Genomic DNA, 23,496 nt, shown 5'->3' on the forward strand with positions numbered 1-23,496 from the left:
TTTTCAGAGTATAGCTATGCACGGTGTGTTTCGGACAAAACAAAAAAAAATCAGTACACTTTTTTTAAATAGGGTCAGTTGCCCTACTTTGGACCTATTAAGCGATGGGTTTTGAAAAATAATATATTTATCATCAACTAGCGCGAGCTACTTTCTCGAAATTCGATTAAGGATTTTTTTTTTAAATATGGTAACGGACTTATTTTGGACCGGGTACCTATTTTGGACCACCTTGCAGCTTTTTCCCAATTTTTCTCTCAGAAATCATATTAACCATGAATATTTTGATCAAATATAGTTAAAGCTACTTCTTATGATTCTAATCATATCTAAGATTCTATGATTCTATGATATCTATAAATAAGCTGAGAGAAGATAAAAAAATGAAAATAAATTTTTGATTTTTCACAGTTGGGCCAAATCAAGCACATTCCAGGAGGACGTGGAGTCAACATTCAAGAGATTTTCTGCATAGCTGTGATGAATTTAACAACTACAAACATGTTCACAGCTATGATAAAACACTTGAAAACTAACTAGTTTGCAAGCCCGAAGAACAAAAAAAAACTTGTTTTGATAGCAATTTGACCCATGTCGAAAATAGGTCCTACTTAATTCCTTAGGGGCTTATTTTGGGCCACCCAACATAACCTGAGTATTGAACTTGCTGTTAAATGTTCATGAATGTAATAAAACGTTGTACGGCGATTTGAAAAGTATAATGCACACTATTTCAATCGTTTGATATACATAAAATTTGAAATTTTGATATTATTTTATTTAATCAACTCGCTGAAGCCCAATCCCGCAATAAGACGGGGTTCACTTCAATCGGCATAAACCAAGCCAATCATCGATTGAACTTACTTTTTGTGTACTATGTTTCAAACTACGTTAATCCTACAATCTATAATAATACAAACTATATTAATGGCAACTGTTTGATAAACAGTTGTCAAAAGCTACAGATTAAAGAAGCCTAAAAAAATGCACAATTTTTTTTATTAAGTCATTATTTTTAATGCTTCATGAAAAATTATTGACAGATTGGTCAAAAAGTTTCAACCATACAGGGTTGATTTTCGAGAAAAAAAATAGTTATAGTGAACCTACAGTAATGCAGCTTCTCTACTTGGTTAGGTAGAAGAGACAAACTATAAACCCCGTCTAAAGTAGGGGTTGAGAAAAGAAAACAACAACAAATCGCAAATAAGTAACAGGTTTTAATATACGTAACAGTTAAAATATCTCGGTTCATAGTAGAACAATTTTAAACACATAATAAACTCAACCATAGCTATGAAATAGTCTTAACATGATTCAAAAATGAGAAAAAAATTGTTGAAATGTGTAAAAATTACACGTGAAAAAGTATTAAAAATCTTGTTTTACAGCCCCTGAGATTATGCTATTTCTAAAAAAAAAAAGTGTTGAAGAATTTACTCCAACGTTAATTTTTTTCGTAGGACAAAAATTGTTTCAAAACTGATTTTTTGTGAATTTTAACGCGAAAAACAATCTGGCTTTTAGATGGGTAAAAAGATCGCATAATTCTCGTACATATTTTTTTTAATCTATGTATTCTACAGAACTGAAGCCAAACCAAATCCACTGAGGTTTTGGAAGTCAAAATGCATCAATTGATGTTGCGGAGTTGATGATGTCAAACTTATCAATGGGTCGTCTGAAGGAGATTTGCGTTCTAAAAATTGATCTTAAAAATAAGTCAACTGGTCAGTATTAAAGACTACAGAAAAAATTTCGTCGACATTGCAGTGTGCTGTCGGAATTTTCAATACATTTGAAACACACTATATGACTGGGGAATTTTTCTGTTTTTGCTCTATTCTTATCGAAAACTACTGTTAAAAAGCATAAAAAGTTGTTGAAAAAAAAACAGATGGCTGTAGTATGAATTATTCAACAAACAAGTGTAGCTAAATAAAGGCTTTAGAAAAAAATAAGAAAGTCAGTTCAGGCTTGAATTAACGTAAACAAACAAAACTTGACTACAGTCATCGGGGATTTTAATGCTCAGGTCGGTCAGGAGGAGGAATTTAAACCGACAATTGGAAGGTTCAGTGCGCACCAGCTGACCAACGAAAACGGCCTCAGACTGATAGATTTCGCCGCCTCCAAACGAATGGCCGTACGTAGTACCTTTTCAGCACCGCCTCCCACACAAGTACACCTGGAGATCACCGTACCAAACGCAATCACAGATCGACCACGATTTGATTGACAGTCGGCACTTCTCGGACATCATCGACGTCAGATCCTGTCGAGGCGCCAACATCGAGTCAGACCACTATCTGGTGATGGTGAAGGTGCGCCCAAAACTCTCCGTAGTGAACAACACACGAAACCGGCGCCCACCTCGGTTAAATATCGCGCGACTGAAGCAACCTGAGGTCGCGGCAGACTACGCGCAATCGATCGAAGCAGCGCTGTTGGGATACCATGAAGACAGCCATCAACAGTGCAGCGGAGAACGTCATCGGTTATGCGGAGCGAACTCGAAGGAACGACTGGTTCGACGAGGAGTGTAGGAGAGTGATGGAGGAAGAGAATGCCGCGCGGGCGGCAGTAGTGCAGAGAGGCACCCGTCGAAATGTGGAAAATCACCGACAGCGGAAGAGGCAGCGAGTCCGAATTTTCCAGGAGAAAAAGCGCCGCCTGGAGGAGGAGGAGCTCGAGGAGCTGGAGCAGCTGCATCGTTCCCAAGAAACACGAAAGTTCTATCACAAACTCAACGCATCCCGCAAAGGCTTCGTGCCGCAGGCCGGAATGTGCCGGGATAAGGACGGAGGCATCCTGACGGACAATCGTGAGGTGATCAAAAAGTGGAAGCAGCACTTCGATGAACACCTGAACGGCGCACATGCAGGAGATCAAGAAGGTGGGGGAAGGTACATCACCGGCGTAGCCAACGACGTAGAGGAGCCACTACCAACGATGAATGAAGTTAAGGAAGCCATCCGCCAGCTGAATAGAAACAAGTCGGCTGGGAAGGATGGTATCGCAGCTGAACTCATCAAAATGGGCCCGGACAAGTTGGCCGATTGCCTACACCGGTTGATAGTCCGGATCTCGGACATAGAACAGCTACCGGAGGAGTGGAAGGAGGGGGTAATATGCCCCATCTACAAGAAGGGCGACAAATTGGACTGTGTTAACTACCGAGCGATCACTGTCCTAAATGCCACCTACAAAGTGTTGTCCCGAATCCTACTCCGCCGCCTAACGCCACAAGCAAACAGATTCGTGGGAATTCATCAGGCCGGCTTCATGGAGGGACGGTCTACGACGGACCAGATATTCACATTACATCCAAAAATGCCGGGAACACCAAGTCCCTACGCACCATCTATTCATCGACTTCAAAGCCGCATACGATACGATCGACCGTAACGAGCTATGGAAAATCATGGACGAGAACGGCTTTTCCGGGAAGCTGACCAGACTGATCAAGGCTACGATGTATGGAACGCAGTGCTGTGTGCGGATTTCGGGTGAATTGTCGAGTTCATTCAAATCGCGCAGAGGGCTTCGACAAGGTGATGGTCTATCCTGCATGATGTTCAACGTGGCGCTAGAAGGTGTTATTCGACGAGCGGTGGGTGAAATGCGGGGCACGATTTTCAACAGATCCAGTCAACTTATCTGCTTTGCCGATGACATTGATATAGTCGGCAGATCATCTGCGGTGGTGCGTGGAAGACATCTACTGCAAACTGAAACGCGAAGCAGGAAGGATTGGGTTGATGATTAATACGTCCAAGACGAAGCACATGCTGGCCTGCGGATCCGAGACCGACCGAACTCGCTTGTCCAGTAATAACAAGGTCACGATCGACGGCCACGAGCTGGAGATAGTCGAAGACTTTGTCCATCTCGGCTCACTGGTGACCGCAGACAATGACACCAGCAGTGAGATCCGGAGGCGAATTATCAGCGGAAGTCGTGCCTACTATGGACTCCACAAGCAACTGCGGTCGAGAAGACTTAGCCCTCGCACGAAGTGTAACCTGTATATGACGCTCATTAGAACGGTTGTTCTCTACGGGCACGAGACATGGATATTGCTCGAGGAGGACCTGCGTACACTCGGAGTATTCGAGCGACGAGTGTTAAGAACCATCTTTGGCGGCGTACAGGAGGACGGAGTGTGGAGGCGAAGGATGAACCACGAACTCGCGCGACCCTACGGCGAACCCAGTATCCAGAAGGTGGTGAAAGCTGGCCGGATACGCTGGGCGGGACATGTCGCGAGAATGCCGGACGACTGTCCTGCAAAACAGGTGTTCGCTACGAATCCGGTAGAAACAAGACGAGCGGGGGCGCAACGAGCGAGGTGGTAAGACCAAGTGGAGCGTGATCTGGCGAACGTGGGGTGCCCGAGAAATTGGAGAACGGTTGCCATGGACCGATTGAATTATAGGAATTATGTTTGTCAAGTTATGTCGTGAGACGGTATACTATGTAAATAATTAATAATAAAAAAATTTAGATTTATTTCTGGTGAGTTTTTGTGAATCTCCCTTCAAAAAATTTTTCTGTTCACCGCTACATTGAAAAGCAAATATGCGGCAATAGTTATAATTTTCCCCATAGAGGTTTCTTATTCAATTCCAATTGTTTCTAAGACTTTTGTATTGAAAGAAGAAAGAAGTCTAAATTTGAGACGACTATTGTTAACTATAGCTACACTCCCACCTTGTCGATCAAAGCGATCATTTCGTAAAATTTTAAAGAACGCATTGCTTTTCAAGTTATTGTCTGGCTTTAAAAACGTTTCAGTGATGGCAGCAATATGTATGTTTTGAGTTTTTAAAAATAAAAAGAACTCATCTTGGTTAGCCAGCAAAAATCTAGCGTTCCAATTCGTAATATTTAAACATCTATTTGGATCCATGAGGGAATCGTAAAGTCATAATAATTTTGTTAGCATAATTAAAAGAAGTTTGGAAAGCTTCAAACATTGAATTTGCTGTCAACATAAATTGTATCATTTCCATTAAGTTTTTACGCAAAAATTTTAATTTTTCCTCAATAATTTCACCCAATTCAACAAAATTGTTAGGATAAGAAAATGAAGAAGAAGAACAGGTACTCGAATTTCAGGATTTTCCCCAAGCCTTCGCATGTACGTTGAGACTTGGTTTTTTCACATTAGAAGAGGGCAACCCATTTTCAACCACCTCTGAGAACGTTCAAAACAACGAGCCTGTGGCGCAGAATCAGCACGGGTAACATTAAAATTACTTCAAGCATTACCAGACGTGATTCCAATGTAGGCCGAGGCTGACCGCGAACATGCAGATTGTTAGCCGGTCTGACGTGTGAAAACGAAAATGAGGAAGAAGGAGAAGAAGAAATTTTTCTGACGACTTCGGGATTTTTCCTTGAAGCAATAATATTTGCCAAAACAAGACAGTCTATGGAATTGGAGGAATGATTACCTGCGCAATTTGCACACTTGAAAAATTCTGTGTGTGGCTTATCACCACCAAAAAGGCATTTAGATTTTTCATGATCGAAGGAGCCGCAAAGCATGCATCTGGCATTCATTCTTCAATTTTAGTGCCGGGACAAAAAGCTTAACAGCGATGACATTAAGTTATATTTTGAAGAATATTTGTTGAAGATTTTCGAAAAGTTTAAAATTTTACTCGATAATGAAACATAAGACGAACCTTTTCAAGAATTTGCAAATTATTAACCTGATCCTTTATAAAATGGATCAAATAATGCTCAGGAGCAAATCCAACCCTACTGATATTATTCGTGTTGGTTCTTTTCCTCATTCGAATTACTTGAATCGGAAAAAAACCTAACAAAGAATCCAATTCGGTTGTGATTTCATCCGATGTCTGATAACCGGTGAGACCACGAAGTACAATTTTGAATGGACGATCACTTTTAGTGTCGTAAGTAAAAAAATAATGTTTTTTATTATTCAAATAATTTAAAATTGTTTGAAAATCATCAAAAGATTCCGTCAATATACGAGCAGTTCCCCTTCGACCGATCTGAAATGAAATCTTCACATCCTTGACAGGAGTGACGATTTCTTTCGAACGGCATTGAAGTCAGAAATCGTGACCGCAATTGGTGGAACCATTTTATTTTTAAAAGTATAAGAAGAAGAGGGTTTCTAAGTACTTGTGATGTTCTCGATCTTCTCTGTTTGCCGTTTCTCTCTAGACTAGGGTTGCCATCCGTCCCACAAAAGCGGGACATGTCCCGCTTTTTTGTTGAATGTCCCGCTGTCCCGCTTTTTCCTCAAAATGTCCCGCTTTTTTTTCTTGGAAAACTTTTACAAAGTTCACTAACTTACACTTGAAAAAACCAAACTTTTGCCTAAATTTTAATTCATTGGTTCAACACAGAAAAGGTTTCAAAAACTTTTATTTCTCAAAATAGGCAGCATTTTCATTTAAAAATTCACAAAAATAATATTTTTTTCAATCTTTTTGAACTTATTAAAAAATCAACTAAATTAACTAACTAAACTAAATCGATTTGTGAAAATCTGACCATCTGGAGGGTCAAAAAAGCTTTCAGAGCATATTTTCCATATAAAATTATACAAAATATCAATTTTGTGACGTTAATTAATTCATTCACACTGTTTTAACTCAGCTGGATTCCAACCGATTTCTATAAAATCTAGTGTTTTAGAATCGTCTAATGATTTTCAAAGAAGATCTCATTTTTTTATGTCAGAAAATGTCCAAGTTTTCTCGTAAAATTTAAAATTCCCTTTTTTTGACGTAAATTTAACCATTTGCGGCTGTTTTTGTTCGCTTTTCAAAACAACTACATTGGATATAAACAAATTCTTTTTTTTGCATAATGAAGCAGTGTTTTTTTTTGCTTCCAAAACAAATTCATCCATTTATTTTAATAAATTATTTTGTAAAATTTGTCAAAAGAACCACTTTTTCCAACAAAAAAAATTGATTTTCAAAATCATGTAAGACATGTGATTTGAATTATCAAATTTATAGACAAGTTTGAGATTTTTTTTATACGCGAATGTGTCCATTGACTTGTAGGGCTTATATTTTATATATATGTTCTCTCAAATAACGTGTTAATTCGCGAGAAACGTAAAAATTAAACGTGTTTATGACAAAAACCAGAAAAAACAGAAGTCATGTAAGAAAAAACTGAACAAAATCAATCCGCGTGAAAAAAAACCTCAGTGTACAATGAACAACTTTAGATGATGCTTGGTTATACAATTGAGCTGTTTTTATTTTTTTTAAGGGGGGGGTAGGGTCTAACACTTTCAAAAAATCGATTTTTTTATTTTTTTATTTTCTTATTGTAAAACATTTCAAGAATGTTGTGTCAAATTTTCAAGTCAATTGAAGCAAAACTGAAGAAGTTATAGGCCTTTATCTCCTCCTATCTAATACTGCAAGAAAGCAAGAGCAGAAACTTCAAACGCGTTTTTCTCGAAAGCACATTTTTAAAGTCCGTGGACATCGTCATTTGAAAACTACATATCCGATTCTTTTCAAATTTGGAACATATTTTCTACATATAAAATACCAGACCCCAACGTTTTTCTTTTTTGATTTTTTTACTTTGGGGAGATTTTACAGGTGAAAAATGGCGGATTTTTAAGTGAAAAATCGTAGTTTTTACTTCAAACAGCCACAAAAATTTCATAAAAATATTTTTAAGTAAAATAAAAACGTTGGGGTCCAGAAAAACATCTATTAAAAATATTTTGCCCTGATTTTTTGACATCAGATGATTCTGTGCTGAGATACAGTGTCCACCGCAAATCGTGTTTTCTAAAAGGCATCCTCGAAAGTGCTCCGTCACCGGCTCATTTTTCAATATTTTTCTACGAAAAAATTACTAAATGTTCTTTTAACAATGCTTTGTATAATGCAAAAAATTTGAATACATTTGTTTGAACGATAGCTCTAGAAAAAAATCGTGAAAATGGTGTTATTTTTATACCCGTTAGACCCTACCCCCCCCTTAAGGAATAAAAGATGTTTTTAAGAGTTTTTCAAATGTCCCGCTTTTTTCGGCTGTGTCCCGCTTTTTTATCGTGAAATGTCCCGCTTTTTTCTGAAAGTATCTGGCAAGCCTACTCTAGACTGAGCCTGAGCTCTCGTCGCTGCTGGCTATTTATAGTCTCTCGAACTCTTAGCGCACTCATATGACTACGTGGGTTTTCTATTCTATTCAGGATGCCACAGTACTCTTATCAGAATTAAATATGAAAATTTCTTTAACACCGATGTTATGAAGGGCATCGAATGAATTGGAAATTTCAACTTTTTTGACCGGTTCAGGTCCATAATTAGGTTCAGTAATTCTTTTTCTTCCGTCTCTTGAGCCGGCCGATGACTTCCCCATGCTTGAAAGAAAAGCGAAAATATTTATAAAAGAAAATGAAAATAATTTGGCACTGAAAAGTGCTGATTGGAAAACAGGTAAGAAAATAAAATAAATAATGTAAAATGTTCCTGCAGGTAAACAGCAACGATACGATGCTCCGACGTACGTGTTAACGGCATAAATAGTTTTAAAACATTTGGATATAACGGATCATATTTTAATTATTCTCAGTTCATATTTTGTTTCAAAAGCAATCGTTTTGAAAACTAACCTAGCTATTATTCCAAGTATTAACGCCTTAAATTGACCATCTAATAGTTCCGTACCACATTCCATCATCGATCACATCCCAAACATGGGCTAATAACTGTGGGAGCACCGAGCGTATCGATGCTTGTTTTGGCACTTTCCATTTCGGATTACATCGGCTGGCAAAAATTATAGGCAACATAAACCACCTGACAGCAAGTGTCCATTAGTAGTGCCTATTAAATACCTTCTGAACGAACTGGGCCTAAATTGCCGGAATGAGGTTCGAACACTATGATGATTGGTTTCGCTGAATGTTTCTTTGGCCAAATGTTTCTCAAAAGTGCACATCTGTAAGGAACTTGCTTCCAGCGGCCAATAAATGCAAGCGGTCTTTCGTTCCATCCAATCATATGCCTAATAGCCACACCACCCGTACAATTCGATTCCATTTGCGGAAACGTGATACAAACATTGATTTTCACTCCCAGCGAACATGAAAAGTTGCGATATATTGTATATTTACTACCCAATTAATAGATGCTCAAGCTCTCGAGGGGCTAGCAGTACTTAAAGGATTGTGATGGTGGATTTGTTTTTATCAAAAATATGCTAGGGATGCCTTCCTAGAAACCTTGATCAGTGATAGCACATTTTTCCTAGTAATTGTAATGCACCTTCACCATCAAGAGTACGATATGCATTTTAATTTATTGATTGTTTTTAGAAGATTTTGTAGAGGAAAGAATTTAAATATATCCAAACTATATTCATCAAAATTGTGTAGCCCGATTTTGTTAAAAATAACGGGTGTTAAATAAAAAATGAGAATGTTTCCAATACCTTTCAGTAACTCAAATAAAGAGCGTAAAATTTTCTATCTCCAAGAAAATTGCTCTTTGGGCTCCCTAGAAACAGTAGGCGTGTTTGGTTTTGCTAGTTTGAATTTAGTCAAAGCAAAGATGGCGTCGAAACAGCAAGTGCTCCGCGAACACATTGTACGGTTCTACGAAACGCATTTCTAGCAAGGAAAAAAGTTCACGGTGGCACATTTTAAGGAAGAAAATGTACCTGTCAGTACGGTATATCGTATCCTGGGTTCTCTGAACGTAGAGCGGAAGGTCGGAAGTGGTCGTCCGGTGACGATGATGACGAAGCAGAGGAAGACATCGTTAAAGAAGCTGTTTGACAACAAGGACGCAACCAGCCTGCGTGACGCCGGTCGGAAATATGGCTGCTCCCACGTATTAATCCATCGTACCCTCAAGATGGAAGGAATCGTCTGCAGGAAGAAGACGAGGTCGCCGGAGTACACGGAGGAGCAGATTGAGACGTTTAAATCACAGTGTCGGTGGATGACCAAAAAATACCGCAGGACGTCATTCGTTCTGGCTGGCTGGCGTACCTTGAGGAGAAAAAGATACCGTTCGTGCCGAAAAATCGTAACCCAACAAACTTGCAACAGTGCCGCCCAATAGAGGATTTTTTTGGCTCACTCAGTGCCCTAGTGTATAAAAACAATTGGAGGGCCAAGGACACGAAGCAACTGACTACAAGAATACGGAATTGTATCCGGAAAATGGACGTAAGTGCCGTACAACGGCCCTTACTCAAACACTCACTGACATTTTTTTGAAGAAAATATATTATGTTATTAATAAAAATAACTAAAATCGAAGAAAAAAAATTTTTTTTTATATGTGTTTTATCCTGCTCAATCGTAGACGTAACTTCTCAAATTTTTATTTAGCATTCACCTATGAGGTTCGAGCGTCTGTTCTCCAGGTCAGGGGCGGCTCAAACAGCGTCTGTCTTGCAGCAAGCGGCTGAATTTATGAAATGCGGCTCCCGCCAGCTAAGTCCAAGATGGCAGCCCCATCGCGGGATAGGGACTTTAGGCTAACAACCTACTGCTCCCGATTTGAAATTGTTACGGAATCCGAAAGAAATGACCGACCTGGAACTTTGGCGACGACTTTTAGCATGAAAACACGGACACGAATTGGAACTTGGAATGTTTTAACCCTTGCCCAACAAGGCAAACTGGAACAACTTGCTAGAGAGGCTAGCCGCCTCAAGCTTGAAATTCTGGGACTGAGCGAAGTCCGTTGGCCTAATACTGGAGAACACAAGACACAATCCGGGCAAGTCCTGCTTTACTCTGGCATACGAGGAGAACATGCTACTCGGGAACGAGGAGTTGGTTTCCTGTTAAGCCCGCAGGCCTACGCGGCCCTCATTAGATGGGAACCGATAAACGAAAGAATAATCGTAGCCAGATTTAGAACACGGGTTAGAAACCTTACAATGGTCCAGTGTTATGCGCCAACTGACGTTGCCGACTTGCAGGAGAAAGAGCAGTTTTACAGTCAACTGAACAGCGTGGTTGAGAGAATTCCGAAGGGTGACATTCAAATCCATTTGGGCGACTTCAACGCAAAGATTGGCTCCGACAATCAGGACCTTGAGCGCATCATGGGGCGCCATGGCCTAGGACAGATGAGCGAAAACGGAGAGCTGTTCGTAGAATTTTGTGGCAACAACAACATGGTGATCGGTGGATCGCTCTTCCCCCATCGACCAGCACATAAGGTCACTTGGGTATCCCGAGATGGCCGAACAGAAAATCAAATTGACCACATCTGCATCAGCCGAAAATGGAGAAGGAGCCTTCTTGATGTCCGCAACAAGCGAAGCGCAGACATTGCATCTGACCATCACCTCGTCCTTGGCGAGATACGACTGAGAGTTGCACGTGTCCAACGGCGCGAGGAGAAAGTCGGGTGTCGATACGACGTCCGCCGGTTGGAGAATCCAGAGGTGAAAAGGGCATACGTTGAACAGCTACAATCCCGAGCCTCGGAGCTGCCGACAGACGGAACAGTCGAAGAACAGTGGTGTGGAATCAAGAATGCCTTTATCACGACGAGCCATGGTACTCTCGGTAAAGTTTGTGGAAGAAGGAGTGAATGGATGTCGGATGAAACTTGGAGGATGGTCGATGATCGGAGAAAGGCGAAAGTCGGAATTGAGCAGGCATGTACCGGGTCAGCCAAAGCAGCCGCCCGCTTACGATATGCGGAGCTGGAAAAGGCAGTTAAACGAGCTTGTAGACGAGACAAGAGAGCCTGGACAAACTCCCTAGCCGAAGAGGGAGAAAGAGCCGCCGCCAATGGAGATATCCGATTACTTTATGACATTTCTCGCCGCCTCAGTGGTGCAAGGACTAATGCAAGAATGCCGCTAAAAGACCGAGCAGGTCAGTTATTGACCGATCGAACAGATCAGCTCAAACGATGGACTGAGCACTTCGAACAACTCTTCCGAGTCACGAATAGCGATGGCCAACAGAATCTGCAGCTCGAAGCGCCAACAGTAAGTCGCATAAATGGCGTCAACTCGGAAGCGCCTTCGCTGGCTGAAATAGAAGCGGCAATCAAAAACATGAAATCCAACAAAGCACCTGGGATCGATTGCATCCCTGCTGAAATGCTGAAAGCCGACCCTGCCCTATCAGCACAAATGTTGCACCGTCTTTTCGCTGACATCTGGGATACTGCAACATTCCCGGCCGACTGGATGCAGGGTATCCTCGTAAAGGTCCCGAAGAAAGGAGACCTGACAGAGTGCGGTAACTGGCGAGGCATAACGTTGATCTGTACAACCCTCAAAGTACTCTGCAAAGTGATTCTGAACAGGATCCAGGAGAAAATAGACGCTACACTCCGACGGCAACAAGCTGGATTCCGATCTCGACGATCATGTGTGGACCACATCACAACGCTACGAATCATACTGGAACAAATCAACGAATTCCAGGACTCTCTTCTGCTGGTGTTCGTTGATTTCGAAAAAGCATTCGACCGACTTAACCATGAAAACATCTGGGCGGCTCTAAGGCGACGAGGGGTCCCAGAGAAACTAGTCCATCTCATCGAAGCACAGTATGAGGCATTTTCGTGCAAGGTCTTGCACGACGGTGTCTTGTCCGAACCAATCCCGGGGACTGCTGGAGTGAGACAAGGATGTATTCTATCACCGCTACTTTTTCTAATCGTAATGGATGAGATTCTGATTGGATCGATTGACTGTGCACCGAACCGAGGATTGCCGTGGAATCCTTCAACAATGGAGCAACTGAACGACCTTGACCTGGCTGACGATATTGTTTTGCTCGCCCAAACACAACCAGATATGCAGAGCAAACTCGACGACCTCACCGAAAGTTCCAAGGCAGCAGGTCTCAAAGTCAATGTCGGAAAGACCAAGTCGATGGAGATCAACACAGGAAATCCCTCCAGTTTCATGGTAGCTGGGCAACAAGTTGAGAAAGTGGAGTGCTTCCAGTATCTTGGTAGCCAGATTACGCCTGATGGTGGTACCAGAAAAGACATCGAAACACGGATCAGAAAGGCCCGATTTGCGTTTGCGAGTCTCCGAAACATCTGGCGGTCACGCCAGATCTCTCTACGAACGAAAATCCGAATCTTCAACTCAAACGTCAAATCCGTATTGCTGTACGGGTGCGAAACTTGGTGCACATATGCGGTAACGACGCGAAAACTGCAAGTATTTGTAAATCGCTGCCTGCGGAATATCATCCGCGCTTGGTGGCCTGGCAACTGGATCTCGAATGAGGAACTACATCGCCGGTGTCATCAAAAAGCGCTAGAAATCGAGATTCGGGAACGTAAGTGGAGATGGATTGGGCACACGCTGCGAAGAGATGAAAACGAGATTTGCAGAGAGGCGCTAGATTGGAATCCAGAAGGTCATCGAAGAAGAGGCAGACCCAGAAATTCGTGGCGGCGAAGCCTAGCCGCTGAAATCCGAACTGTCGATGAGAATCTTGACTGGGACCAGGTGAAGACGCTGGCTCCGGATCGTCAACAGTGGAGGTCTTTTACCACGGCCCTATGCACCGGAGGATCGGCGCGGGATCATTAAGTAAGTAAGTAAGTATGAGGTTGACATACCTCCCTTCTACCCTTACGCTCCTTTTTTATCGTAGCTCTTATCATCTAACGATCTGCTATTACTAAGCTGGAAGGGCCAGCTACAACTGCCCTCGAATTGCTGGTCAAGCCACGGGAATTCAAGTGAGGGTGGGCTCACATGTAGCCTCTTTTGTTTGGCTAGCAGAGCAAAGGTTGCGAAGAACCTTGGGTCGGCAATGGGCACTGGTCGAATGTTGTCAGGAAAACACAATCTCGTTAAATTTTCAATCCTGTATATTATAAAAAAAAACTTATGTGATGTGTGTGTGGGTGTAAAGTGTAATTGCTGTCGCTGGGCCGGCCGGCTACGATGATGGGATATTCGCTCAAGGTCCACGTGTTTCTCGGGGATAGACCAAGGAAATTAGCTTGCCCTCGCGGAAAATACCAACTCTTTCCTGTTGCTCTGGATGGTGCCCGCAGCACTAACGCTCCGGAAAATTTCCTTTAAGAATTTTATAAATTGGCACAAAAACTGTCAGCTGGATCGGTTCCACAAGAAAAACAAAAATGATGTTGATTTTTTAGTACAAAATATTAAATTTTTCCATACAAACTTAAAAGTTCAAATTTACTCATGTAAACGTTACTTAAAAATTCTACAAAAAATCAAGGATGAGTTTTGGACCATGACGAAGCTTTTTAGACCCCAGGGTTTGAGAAATTCAAAAATGACCCAAAATCGACTCAGTCTACTGTACATATCATATGATGATTTGCTTTAGTGTTTCTCGGCTACACTGACAAAAATGCAACCTATCAGCAGAGCTGTCAAATAACGGTTGTCAAATTTCGGGTCTAACTACCGTATGTATGTATGTATGTATGTTGATAATCCACCATGGGTGCACGGATTCACCGCAGTTTGACCAAAGTATGGAAATATGTAATAATTAAATATCTCCCAACTCCATACTCGGCACCATGGCTTCGTGTGATCTGTTATGAAGTGAATGTATAACGTGTAAATGAAGGTTTATATTTGGACGAACAATTCAAACAGGTGCACAAGCAGTTCAAAATAAATATATAACATGTTTAATATTATACATTTACTATCAAATTTCGGGTCTTACTACCGTTGCGTAAATCCAATTTTTCTCTGAATACGCAATACCTATCCTGCTCAATCGTAGACGTAACTTCACAAATTTTTATTTAGCATTCATCTTTGAGGTTGACGTACCTCCCTTCTACCCTTACGCTCCTTTTTTTTTATCGTAACTCTTATCATCTAACGATCTGCTATTACTAAGCTGGAAGGGCCAGCTACAACTGCCCTCGAATTGCTGGTCAAGCCACGGGAATTCAAGTGAGGGTGGACTCACATGCGGCCTCTTTTGCTTGGTTAGTAGAGCAAAGGTTGCGAAGAACCTCGGGTCGGCAATTGGCACTGGTTGAATGTTGTCAGGAAAACACAATCTCGTTTAATTTTCAATCCTGTATCTTTATCTATCTATATATATAAAAAGCAATTATCTGTATGTTTGTTTGTTTGTTTGTTTGTTTGTTTGTCCTCTATAGACTCAGCCGCCTTAAGAGCTAGAGATCTGAAATTTGGCATGGATGCTCATTAGGACCAGGAATGATGAAAAATGTTTTTAGATTTTTGGACGACCCCTTCTGAAGGGGGTCGTCCATAGAAGACAAATATTGTTTTCGCGATATTGACGTTACTTTTCGTCGGATCGTGTTGAAAATTTGCACATGAGTGTTTTGAGAGACGAGCAATCCATTACAGTTATCAAATTTAGGGTCAGGGGTCGGCAAAAGGGGTCGTCCATATCCACTGATTAATGTTTTTGCGATATTGGCTTTATTTTACATTGGATTGTGATGAAAATTTGCACATGAGTGTTTTGAGAGACGAGCAATCCATTACAGTTATCAAATTTAGGGTCAGGGGTCGGCAAAAGGGGTCGTCCATATCCACTGATTAATGTTTTTGCGATATTGGCTTTATTTTACATTGGATTGTGATGAAAATTTGCACATGAGTGTTTTGAGAGACGAGCAATCCATTACAGTTATCAAATTTAGGGTCAGGGGTCGGCAAAAGGGGTCGTCCATATCCACTGATTAATGTTTTTGCGATATTGGCTTTATTTTACATTGGATTGTGATGAAAATTTGCACATGAGTGTTTTGAGAGACGAGCAATCGATTACAGTTATCAAATTTAGGGTCAGGGGTCGGCCAAAGGGGTCGTCCATATTCACTGATTAATGTTTTTGCGATATTGACGTTATTATTCATCGGATTGCGATGAAAATTTGCACATGAGTGTTTTGAGAGACGAGCAATCCATTACAGTTATCAAATTTAGGGTCAGGGGTCGGCAAAAGGGGTCGTCCATATACACTGATTAATGTTTTTGCGATATTGGCTTTATTTTACATTGGATTGTAATGAAAATTTGCACATGCGTGTTTTGAGAGACGAGCAATCGATTACAGTTATCAAATTTAGGGTCAGGGATCGGCCAAAGGGGTCGTCCATATTCACTGATTAATGTTTTTGCAATATTGACGTTATTATACATCGGATTGTGATGAAAATTTGCACATGAGTGTTTTAAGAGACGAGCAATCGATTACAGTTATCAAATTTAGGGTCAGGGGTCGGCCAAAGGGGTCGTCCGGATTCACTGATTAATGTTTTTGCGATATTGGCGTTTTTATAGATCGTATTGTGATGAAAATTTGCACATGAGTGTTTTGAGGGACGAGCAATCGATTTCAAGTTTCGAATTGCGGATCAGAAGTCGGCTGAAGGAGTCGTCCATACCAAAATTTAATGTTTTTTGCGATTTTGACGTTATTCTACATTGGATTGAGATGAAAATATCCGCATAGGAGTTTTGAAGGACGCTCTTTTGCTTTCAGGTTTCAAATCTTGACCCAGGGGTCGGCAAAAGGGGTTATTATCTGTTCACTGTTTTTACGATATTCTCTTGATTGAGCATAGAATTGTAATGAAAATTGACACATGGGAGTTTCACAGAAAAGATAACTGATTTCAGGAGTCAAGCTTTGAATCGTGGTAAAAAAAGGCCGTCCATGTTAGTTGCTCACTGTTTTGCGATATTGTCGTGATCATGCATCGGATTGAGATGAAAATGTTCAGATGAGGGTTATAAACTATGAGCAATTGACTCCAGGTAGCATGTTCCGTGTCAAGGGTCGGCGAAAGGGGTGTCTATATTCATTGTTCACTGTTTTCAAGTTCCTCACGTTATTTTACATATAATTTGAAAAAAATAAAATGGCACAAGATGGCACGGGACAGAAAAAGTGGGTTTCATTGAAAGTTCAGTTTTTTGTGCAATAATTTTGTTCGAGGCAGTTAATTGATACCAATTTAAGTGTGAAAGTCAAGCAAAAGAGTCGTGCACATAAACAAATAGGACATGTTTCTGCCATAATGTCTAGATTTTGCAACCGATCGAGAAGGAAACACTCTCACATAAATTTTAATAAAAATCCAATCGACCGTTTAATTTGAATTTCAAGTAATAGTAATAGTAGCGACTTTAAACACTGTTGAATTTTTTCCCCAAAATTGTTGAAAGAATGTTTCGAATTCATTTTCTAAACTCATTTTGACGTACCAATGATTTAAAGCGAAACGAAGTTCGTACGGGATCCGCTAGTTTTACATATAATTTGAAAAGAAAAAATGGCACAAGGGAGTTTTGAGGAACGTAAAATTGGTTTCAATTATCGAATTTCGGGCCATGGGACAGAAAAAGAGGGTTTCATCGAATGTTCAGTGTTTTGTGCAATAATTTTGTTGGAAGCAGTTAATTGATACCAATTTAAGTGTAAAGGTCAAGCAAAAGAGTCGTGCACATAAACAAATAGTACATGTTTCTGCCATAATGTCTAGATTTTGCAATCGATCGAGAAGAAAACACTCTCACATAAATTTTAATAAAAAGCTAATCAACTGTTTAATTTGAATTTCAAGTAATAGTAATAGTAGCGCCTTTAAACACTGTTGAATTTTTTCCCCAAAATTGTCGAAAAAATGTTTCGAATTCATTTTCTAAACTCATTTTGACGTACCAATGTTTTAAAGCGAAACGAAGTTCGTACGGGATCAGCTAGTATGTATATAAAAAGTAATTTCTGTATGTTTGTTTGTCCTCTATAGACTCAGTCGTCTTAAGAGCTAGAGAGCTGAAATTTGGCATGGACGCTCATTGGGACCAGGAATGATGAAAAATCCATGCAAGACAAATATTGTTTTCGCGATATTGACGTTACTTTTTGTTGGATTGTGTTGAAAATTTGCACATGAGTGTTTTGAAAGACGAGCAATCGATTCCAGGTGTCAAATTTTGTGTAAGGGGTCAGCCAAAGGGGTCGCCCATATTAACTGTTCGCTGTTTTTGCGATACTGACGTTGTTATACATCGTATTCAGATGAAAATTGGTACACGTTAGTTTTGAGTGACGCGCAATCGATTTGAGGTATCAAATTCACTGTAAGGGGCCGGCAAAAGGGGTCGTTCATATTAACTTTTCAATGACTTAGTGATATTGACGTTTTTAAACATCGGATTGGGATGAAAATTTGCGCATAGGAGTTATTAGGGACAAACAAATGATTTCACTAATTCTTATCAAAGTCAGGGGTCGGCCAAAGGCGTCGTCCATATTAACTATTCACTGTTAATGCGATATTGTCGTTTTTATACATCGGATTCAGATGAAAATTGGTACACGTGAGTTTTGAAGGACGGGCAATCGAATTCAGGTATTAAATTCAGTGAAAGAGGCCGGCTAAGCGGGTCGTCCATATTAACCTTTCAATATTTTTGCAATATGTCGTTATTATACATCGGATTGGGATGAAAATTTGCACACGGTTGTTTTCATGGACGGTTAACTGTTTTCAGATGTCAAATGTTTTGCCAGGAGTCGACGAAAGGGGTCGTCCATATTATTTAATTTTTCACTGTTTTAAGCAATATTGACGTTATTATGCATAGATTGCTTTGAAAATTTGCACACGGGAGTTTTGAGGGAAAGGCAATCGATTTCCAATATCACAGATTGTATAAGAGGCCAACAAAAGAGGTTTCCCTTTTTGGCAATAATTGCGTTGTAATTCAACGATAGAGTCGAAATTCATACACGAGAGTTTTTTGGCACGGTCAATTGATTCCTGATTTCAAATTTAGTAGCAGACGACTGAAAAAGTGATCGTCTAATATTTTTGCAATTCTTACTTAACAATGAATTCGGAAGTGCATCTGGAAAATGCTTGGCAGTTGACTTTCATACAAACTTTTCATGACTTATTCCAAGTTGAAAGCGAAACGGAGTTCGTATTTGATCAGCGAGTATTATAAAAAAAAACTTATGTGATGTGTGTGTGGGTGTAAAGTGTAATTGCTGCCTCTGCTGGGCCGGCCTTCTACGATGATGGGATACTCGCTCAAGGTCCACGTGTTTCTCGGGGAAAGACCAAGGACATTAGCTTGCCCTCGCGGAAAATACCAACTCTTTCCTGTTGCTCTGGATAGTGCCCGCAGCCCTAACGCTCCTCGACAGAGCAATGGAACCGGAGTGACACGTCCGAAATTTCACGTACCCATTTGAAGGGATGGAGCAGTGCCCTCCTGAACAAGCTCTGCTGGAGAGCTCCTTTGACGACAGCTAGAGATTCGTGCCGCACTCGTGGTGGGTATCAATTTTGTTCTGCTATCCTGCTCCAATTTGTGGGCTAAGAACGTCCTGGGTAGTATGTAGAAACAATGTTGGAGAAACGATTTGTCCTTAGGATACACCAGCCCGTTTGCTTAGGACCAAATGGTGCCTCGTGTATTTCAATATCAAACCTTCTGGATGGTAAGTCTGATCAATACCGGAGTAACGGATTGAAGATGCACTGACCCCTTTGCTTAGAACTAATTGGTGCCCATGTATCAAAGTTTCAATATCAAACCTTCCGGGTCCTGGTAAAGTGTCACTGCTTAGAATAGGAACTTTTCTAATTGCATTGATTACTCACTTGACTCAACAACTAGTGATCGATTTACTAGCTTTTCCACTTCACTGTACTTGATAAATTTTTCTTTTGATATAATATGTATAACTTTTTATATCACAACTAGCTGATGCCATACGAACTCCGTTTCGCTTTCAACTTGGAATATGTCATGAACAACTTGTGGAGAGGGTGGACTGTATGTTTAATGTGAGCGCTTGGCAAAACTACCACTGGTGTGGCTAATTTGTCCGCCCCCCTCGTGGGATTGGACCTCAAAGGGACAACCACGCATGGTTGTCCCACCAGTGGAGACAGGTTGTCACAACGCTGCCTGGGGGCCAAGGCTCGGGGGGGACTCGGTCGCCTGGTTGACCGAAATCCAAACTCTTTCGAATGTTGGCTCTGAAAAGAGCCGATTGATTGTGGCATCGGAGCAAGAGTGAGAGCGAAGCAAAGAGAACACTAGTTTACTGCCGACGATGATACATCTTTATTTCTCTTGAAACTATTTACACTTAACTTGACACGTCTTCTTGTATAAGCACTTGTCGCTACGAGCAACGTTGGCTGCTGCTCTCTTCAGGTGGCCTTGATGCAGCCCACTGCTGGCTGGCTCTCTTTTTGAGCCGCTCTCGACTCTCCCGGGATGATGTTGCTCGCTCGACGGTTGGATTAAAACTCACCTCGCGGGGACGCGACCGCTTGCTTTTATAGCTCTCGCTACTCGAGCGTCGCGCATTCGGTTTTCTCGGTTCTCGCTGTTTCTCCGGTTCTTCAGTCCGCTTGGTGGACTGAACATACTCCGCGCCAGAAAAGATGTTTCTAGAAATTCGGCCGTCGTAATGCGCCGCGTTTGGAGACACGCCGCTATTCATTGGCTCACTCGCTGATTCTTGGACCTGGGCTGTCGACCTTGACGATGCTGATGGCTCTCGGCTTGCTTGATCGGGATTATCGCTCTCGTTACTATGCCTCGGTGGAATTTCCGTCTCTTTGATGATAACCAACGGTTGCTGGCTTCTGTCAAACTGTGGCTGCATAGCTGGTTGTTGTCTCGCTTTGGCTAACCAACTCTCGATTGCCACCGACGCTTCCTCATGAAGGACCAAAAAGGTGAAGTAAATTTCGTCCTGCCGCTCTCGTTCGATTGGAGATGACAGGCCGATAATCTCGCACTGCAGCCTGATGAATTCTGCCTTGGATCTGTCCACACTCCGCTGGTATACTCGTAGCTGAGCTGGGGTCAGCTCAGCTTTGTCCTCGTCTGCCTTCATCAGGATGGTTTGCACTCGCTGCACGTTGCGTTGGGCCAAGCCACGGGTGTAGATCAGCCATTCAAGCACCTTGTTCGTACTCGTTTGACTCGGATTTTTCTTCTCTGCCTTTTTCGTTGCCATTTTCCTTCTCGTACTATGCTTCCCTTCGCTCCACTCGCCACTGCTTGCCACCGATCCACTCTCACTCAAACTCATGACGGAGGTATTCCGTCGGAAGGTACCGGCTTCTACATCCGGCTCGAAGGACCATATGGAGAGGGTGGACTGTATGTTTAATGTGAGCGCTTGGCAAAACTACCACTGGTGTGGCTAATTTGTCCGCCCCCCTCGTGGGATTGGACCTCAAAGGGACAACCACGCATGGTTGTCCCACCAGTGGAGACAGGTTGTCACAACGCTGCCTGGGGGCCAAGGCTCGGGGGGGACTCGGTCGCCTGGTTGACCGAAATCCAAACTCTTTCGAATGTTGGCTCTGAAAAGAGCCGATTGATTGTGGCATCGGAGCAAGAGTGAGAGCGAAGCAAAGAGAACACTAGTTTACTGCCGACGATGATACATCTTTATTTCTCTTGAAACTATTTACACTTAACTTGACACGTCTTCTTGTATAAGCACTTGTCGCTACGAGCAACGTTGGCTGCTGCTCTCTTCAGGTGGCCTTGATGCAGCCCACTGCTGGCTGGCTCTCTTTTTGAGCCGCTCTCGACTCTCCCGGGATGATGTTGCTCGCTCGACGGTTGGATTAAAACTCACCTCGCGGGGACGCGACCGCTTGCTTTTATAGCTCTCGCTACTCGAGCGTCGCGCATTCGGTTTTCTCGGTTCTCGCTGTTTCTCCGGTTCTTCAGTTCGCTTGGTGGACTGAACAACTTGTATGAAAGTCAATTGTCAAGCGTTTTCCAGATACACTTCCGAATTAATTGTTAAGTAATAATTGCAAAAATATTGGACGATCTCTTTTTCTGTCGTCTGCTACTAATTTGAAAATAGGAATCAATTGATCATTCCAACCCCTATATATAAATTTCGACTTGATCGTTGCATAGCAACGCAATTATTGCCAAAAAGTCAATTGTCAAAGCAATCCATTGCAAAATAACGTCAATATCGCAAAAAAAAACAGAAATATTAATTAATATGGACTACCTCTTTCTTCGACCCTTGGCAAAAACTTTGACATCTGAAATAGATTGCTCGACCCTGAAAATTATCGCGTGCATGCATTTTCATCCCAATCCAATGTATAATAACGACGATATAGCAAAAATATTGAAAGGTTAATATGGACGACCCCTTTGCCGGCCCCTTACATTGAATTTGATACCTGAAATCGATTGCCCGTCCCTAAAAACTCTCGTGTACCAATTTTCATCTGAATCCGATGTATAATAACGACAATATCACATTCACAGTGAATAGTTCATATGGATGACCCCTTTGGCCGACCCCTGGCTATAATTTGGATAAGTGAAATCAATTGCTTGTCACTAATAACTCATGTGTGCAAATTTTCATCCCAATCCTGTGTATAATAAAGTCAATATCACTAAGTTATTGAAAAGTTAATATGGACGACCCCTTTTTCCGGTGCCTCACACTGAATTTGAAACCTCAAATCGATTGCAGGTCACTCAAAACTCTCGTATACAAATTTTCATCTGAATCCGATGTATAATAACGACAATATCGCAAAATCAGCGAACAGTTAACATGGACGACCCCTTTCGCTGACCCCTTACACAAAATTTGACTCCTGAAATCGATTGCTTATATTATAAAACACTCCTGTAAAAATTTTCAACACGATCCGACGAAAATTAACGTCAATATCGCGAAAACAATATTTGTCTTGTATGGACGACCCCCTTCAGAAGGGGTCATCCGAAAATCTGAAAACATTTTTCATCATTCCTGCACTGAAAATCAAAAATACCCAAACTTGAGAACTGCCACCCGCCAAACCTGAGTTCGATATTGACAACTCAAGTTTGTGAAAAAATCACAGCTTGAAAATAAGCCAAACTTGTCCTTCAAGCGGAGAACTGTTTTTTTGGGGGGTTTTAGTTGTAGGCGAATCTGATTCTATTACCTCCATCGTGGCAGATTTAGGTTTGGGGGGTAAGTTCAAAGCGGAGAACTGTTTATTTTGGGGGATTACTTTAATTCCCGCTTCGTTCGCAGAAAGTCTCGCATATACGATGATGTAACTGCCTCTCTCAACAAATCTTCGATGGCCGAGCGGTTAGCATCCTGTGATGGTAATCGCAGTGCCATTGCAGGTATGGGTGTGATTCCTGTACCTGCAGTAATTTTTTTTTTATTTCCATTTTATTGCGGTATCAGATTTTGGGGGATGAGTTCTCCTTTAAGAGCTTAACTTTGGGCTAAGCCATCATAAGCCAAACCTGTAGGGAAGGAGTTTCATTCGGGTTGGCGGGGAAAGTTCTCAAGTTTGGGTATTTTCGAGGTTCAGTGTGGTTCTAATGAGCACCCATGCCAAATTTCAGCTCTCTAGCTCTTAAGACGGCTGAGTCTGTAGAGGACAAACAAACAAACAAACAAACAAACTTACAGAAATTGCTTTTTATATATATAGAAATATT

The 23,496-nt window shown here is 41.5% G+C and overlaps 1 protein-coding gene across 1 annotated transcript in view; it reads right to left on the minus strand.

Annotated features, from left to right (window-relative positions):
* Positions 1-23,496, minus strand: part of LOC129758367 (cardioacceleratory peptide receptor-like) — a 309,792-nt gene that overhangs the window by 129,574 nt on the left and 156,722 nt on the right. The window lies entirely within an intron of this gene.

Source organism: Uranotaenia lowii, chromosome 3 (assembly GCF_029784155.1).
Source record: "Uranotaenia lowii strain MFRU-FL chromosome 3, ASM2978415v1, whole genome shotgun sequence".
NCBI classification, from domain to species: Eukaryota; Metazoa; Arthropoda; class Insecta; order Diptera; family Culicidae; genus Uranotaenia; species Uranotaenia lowii.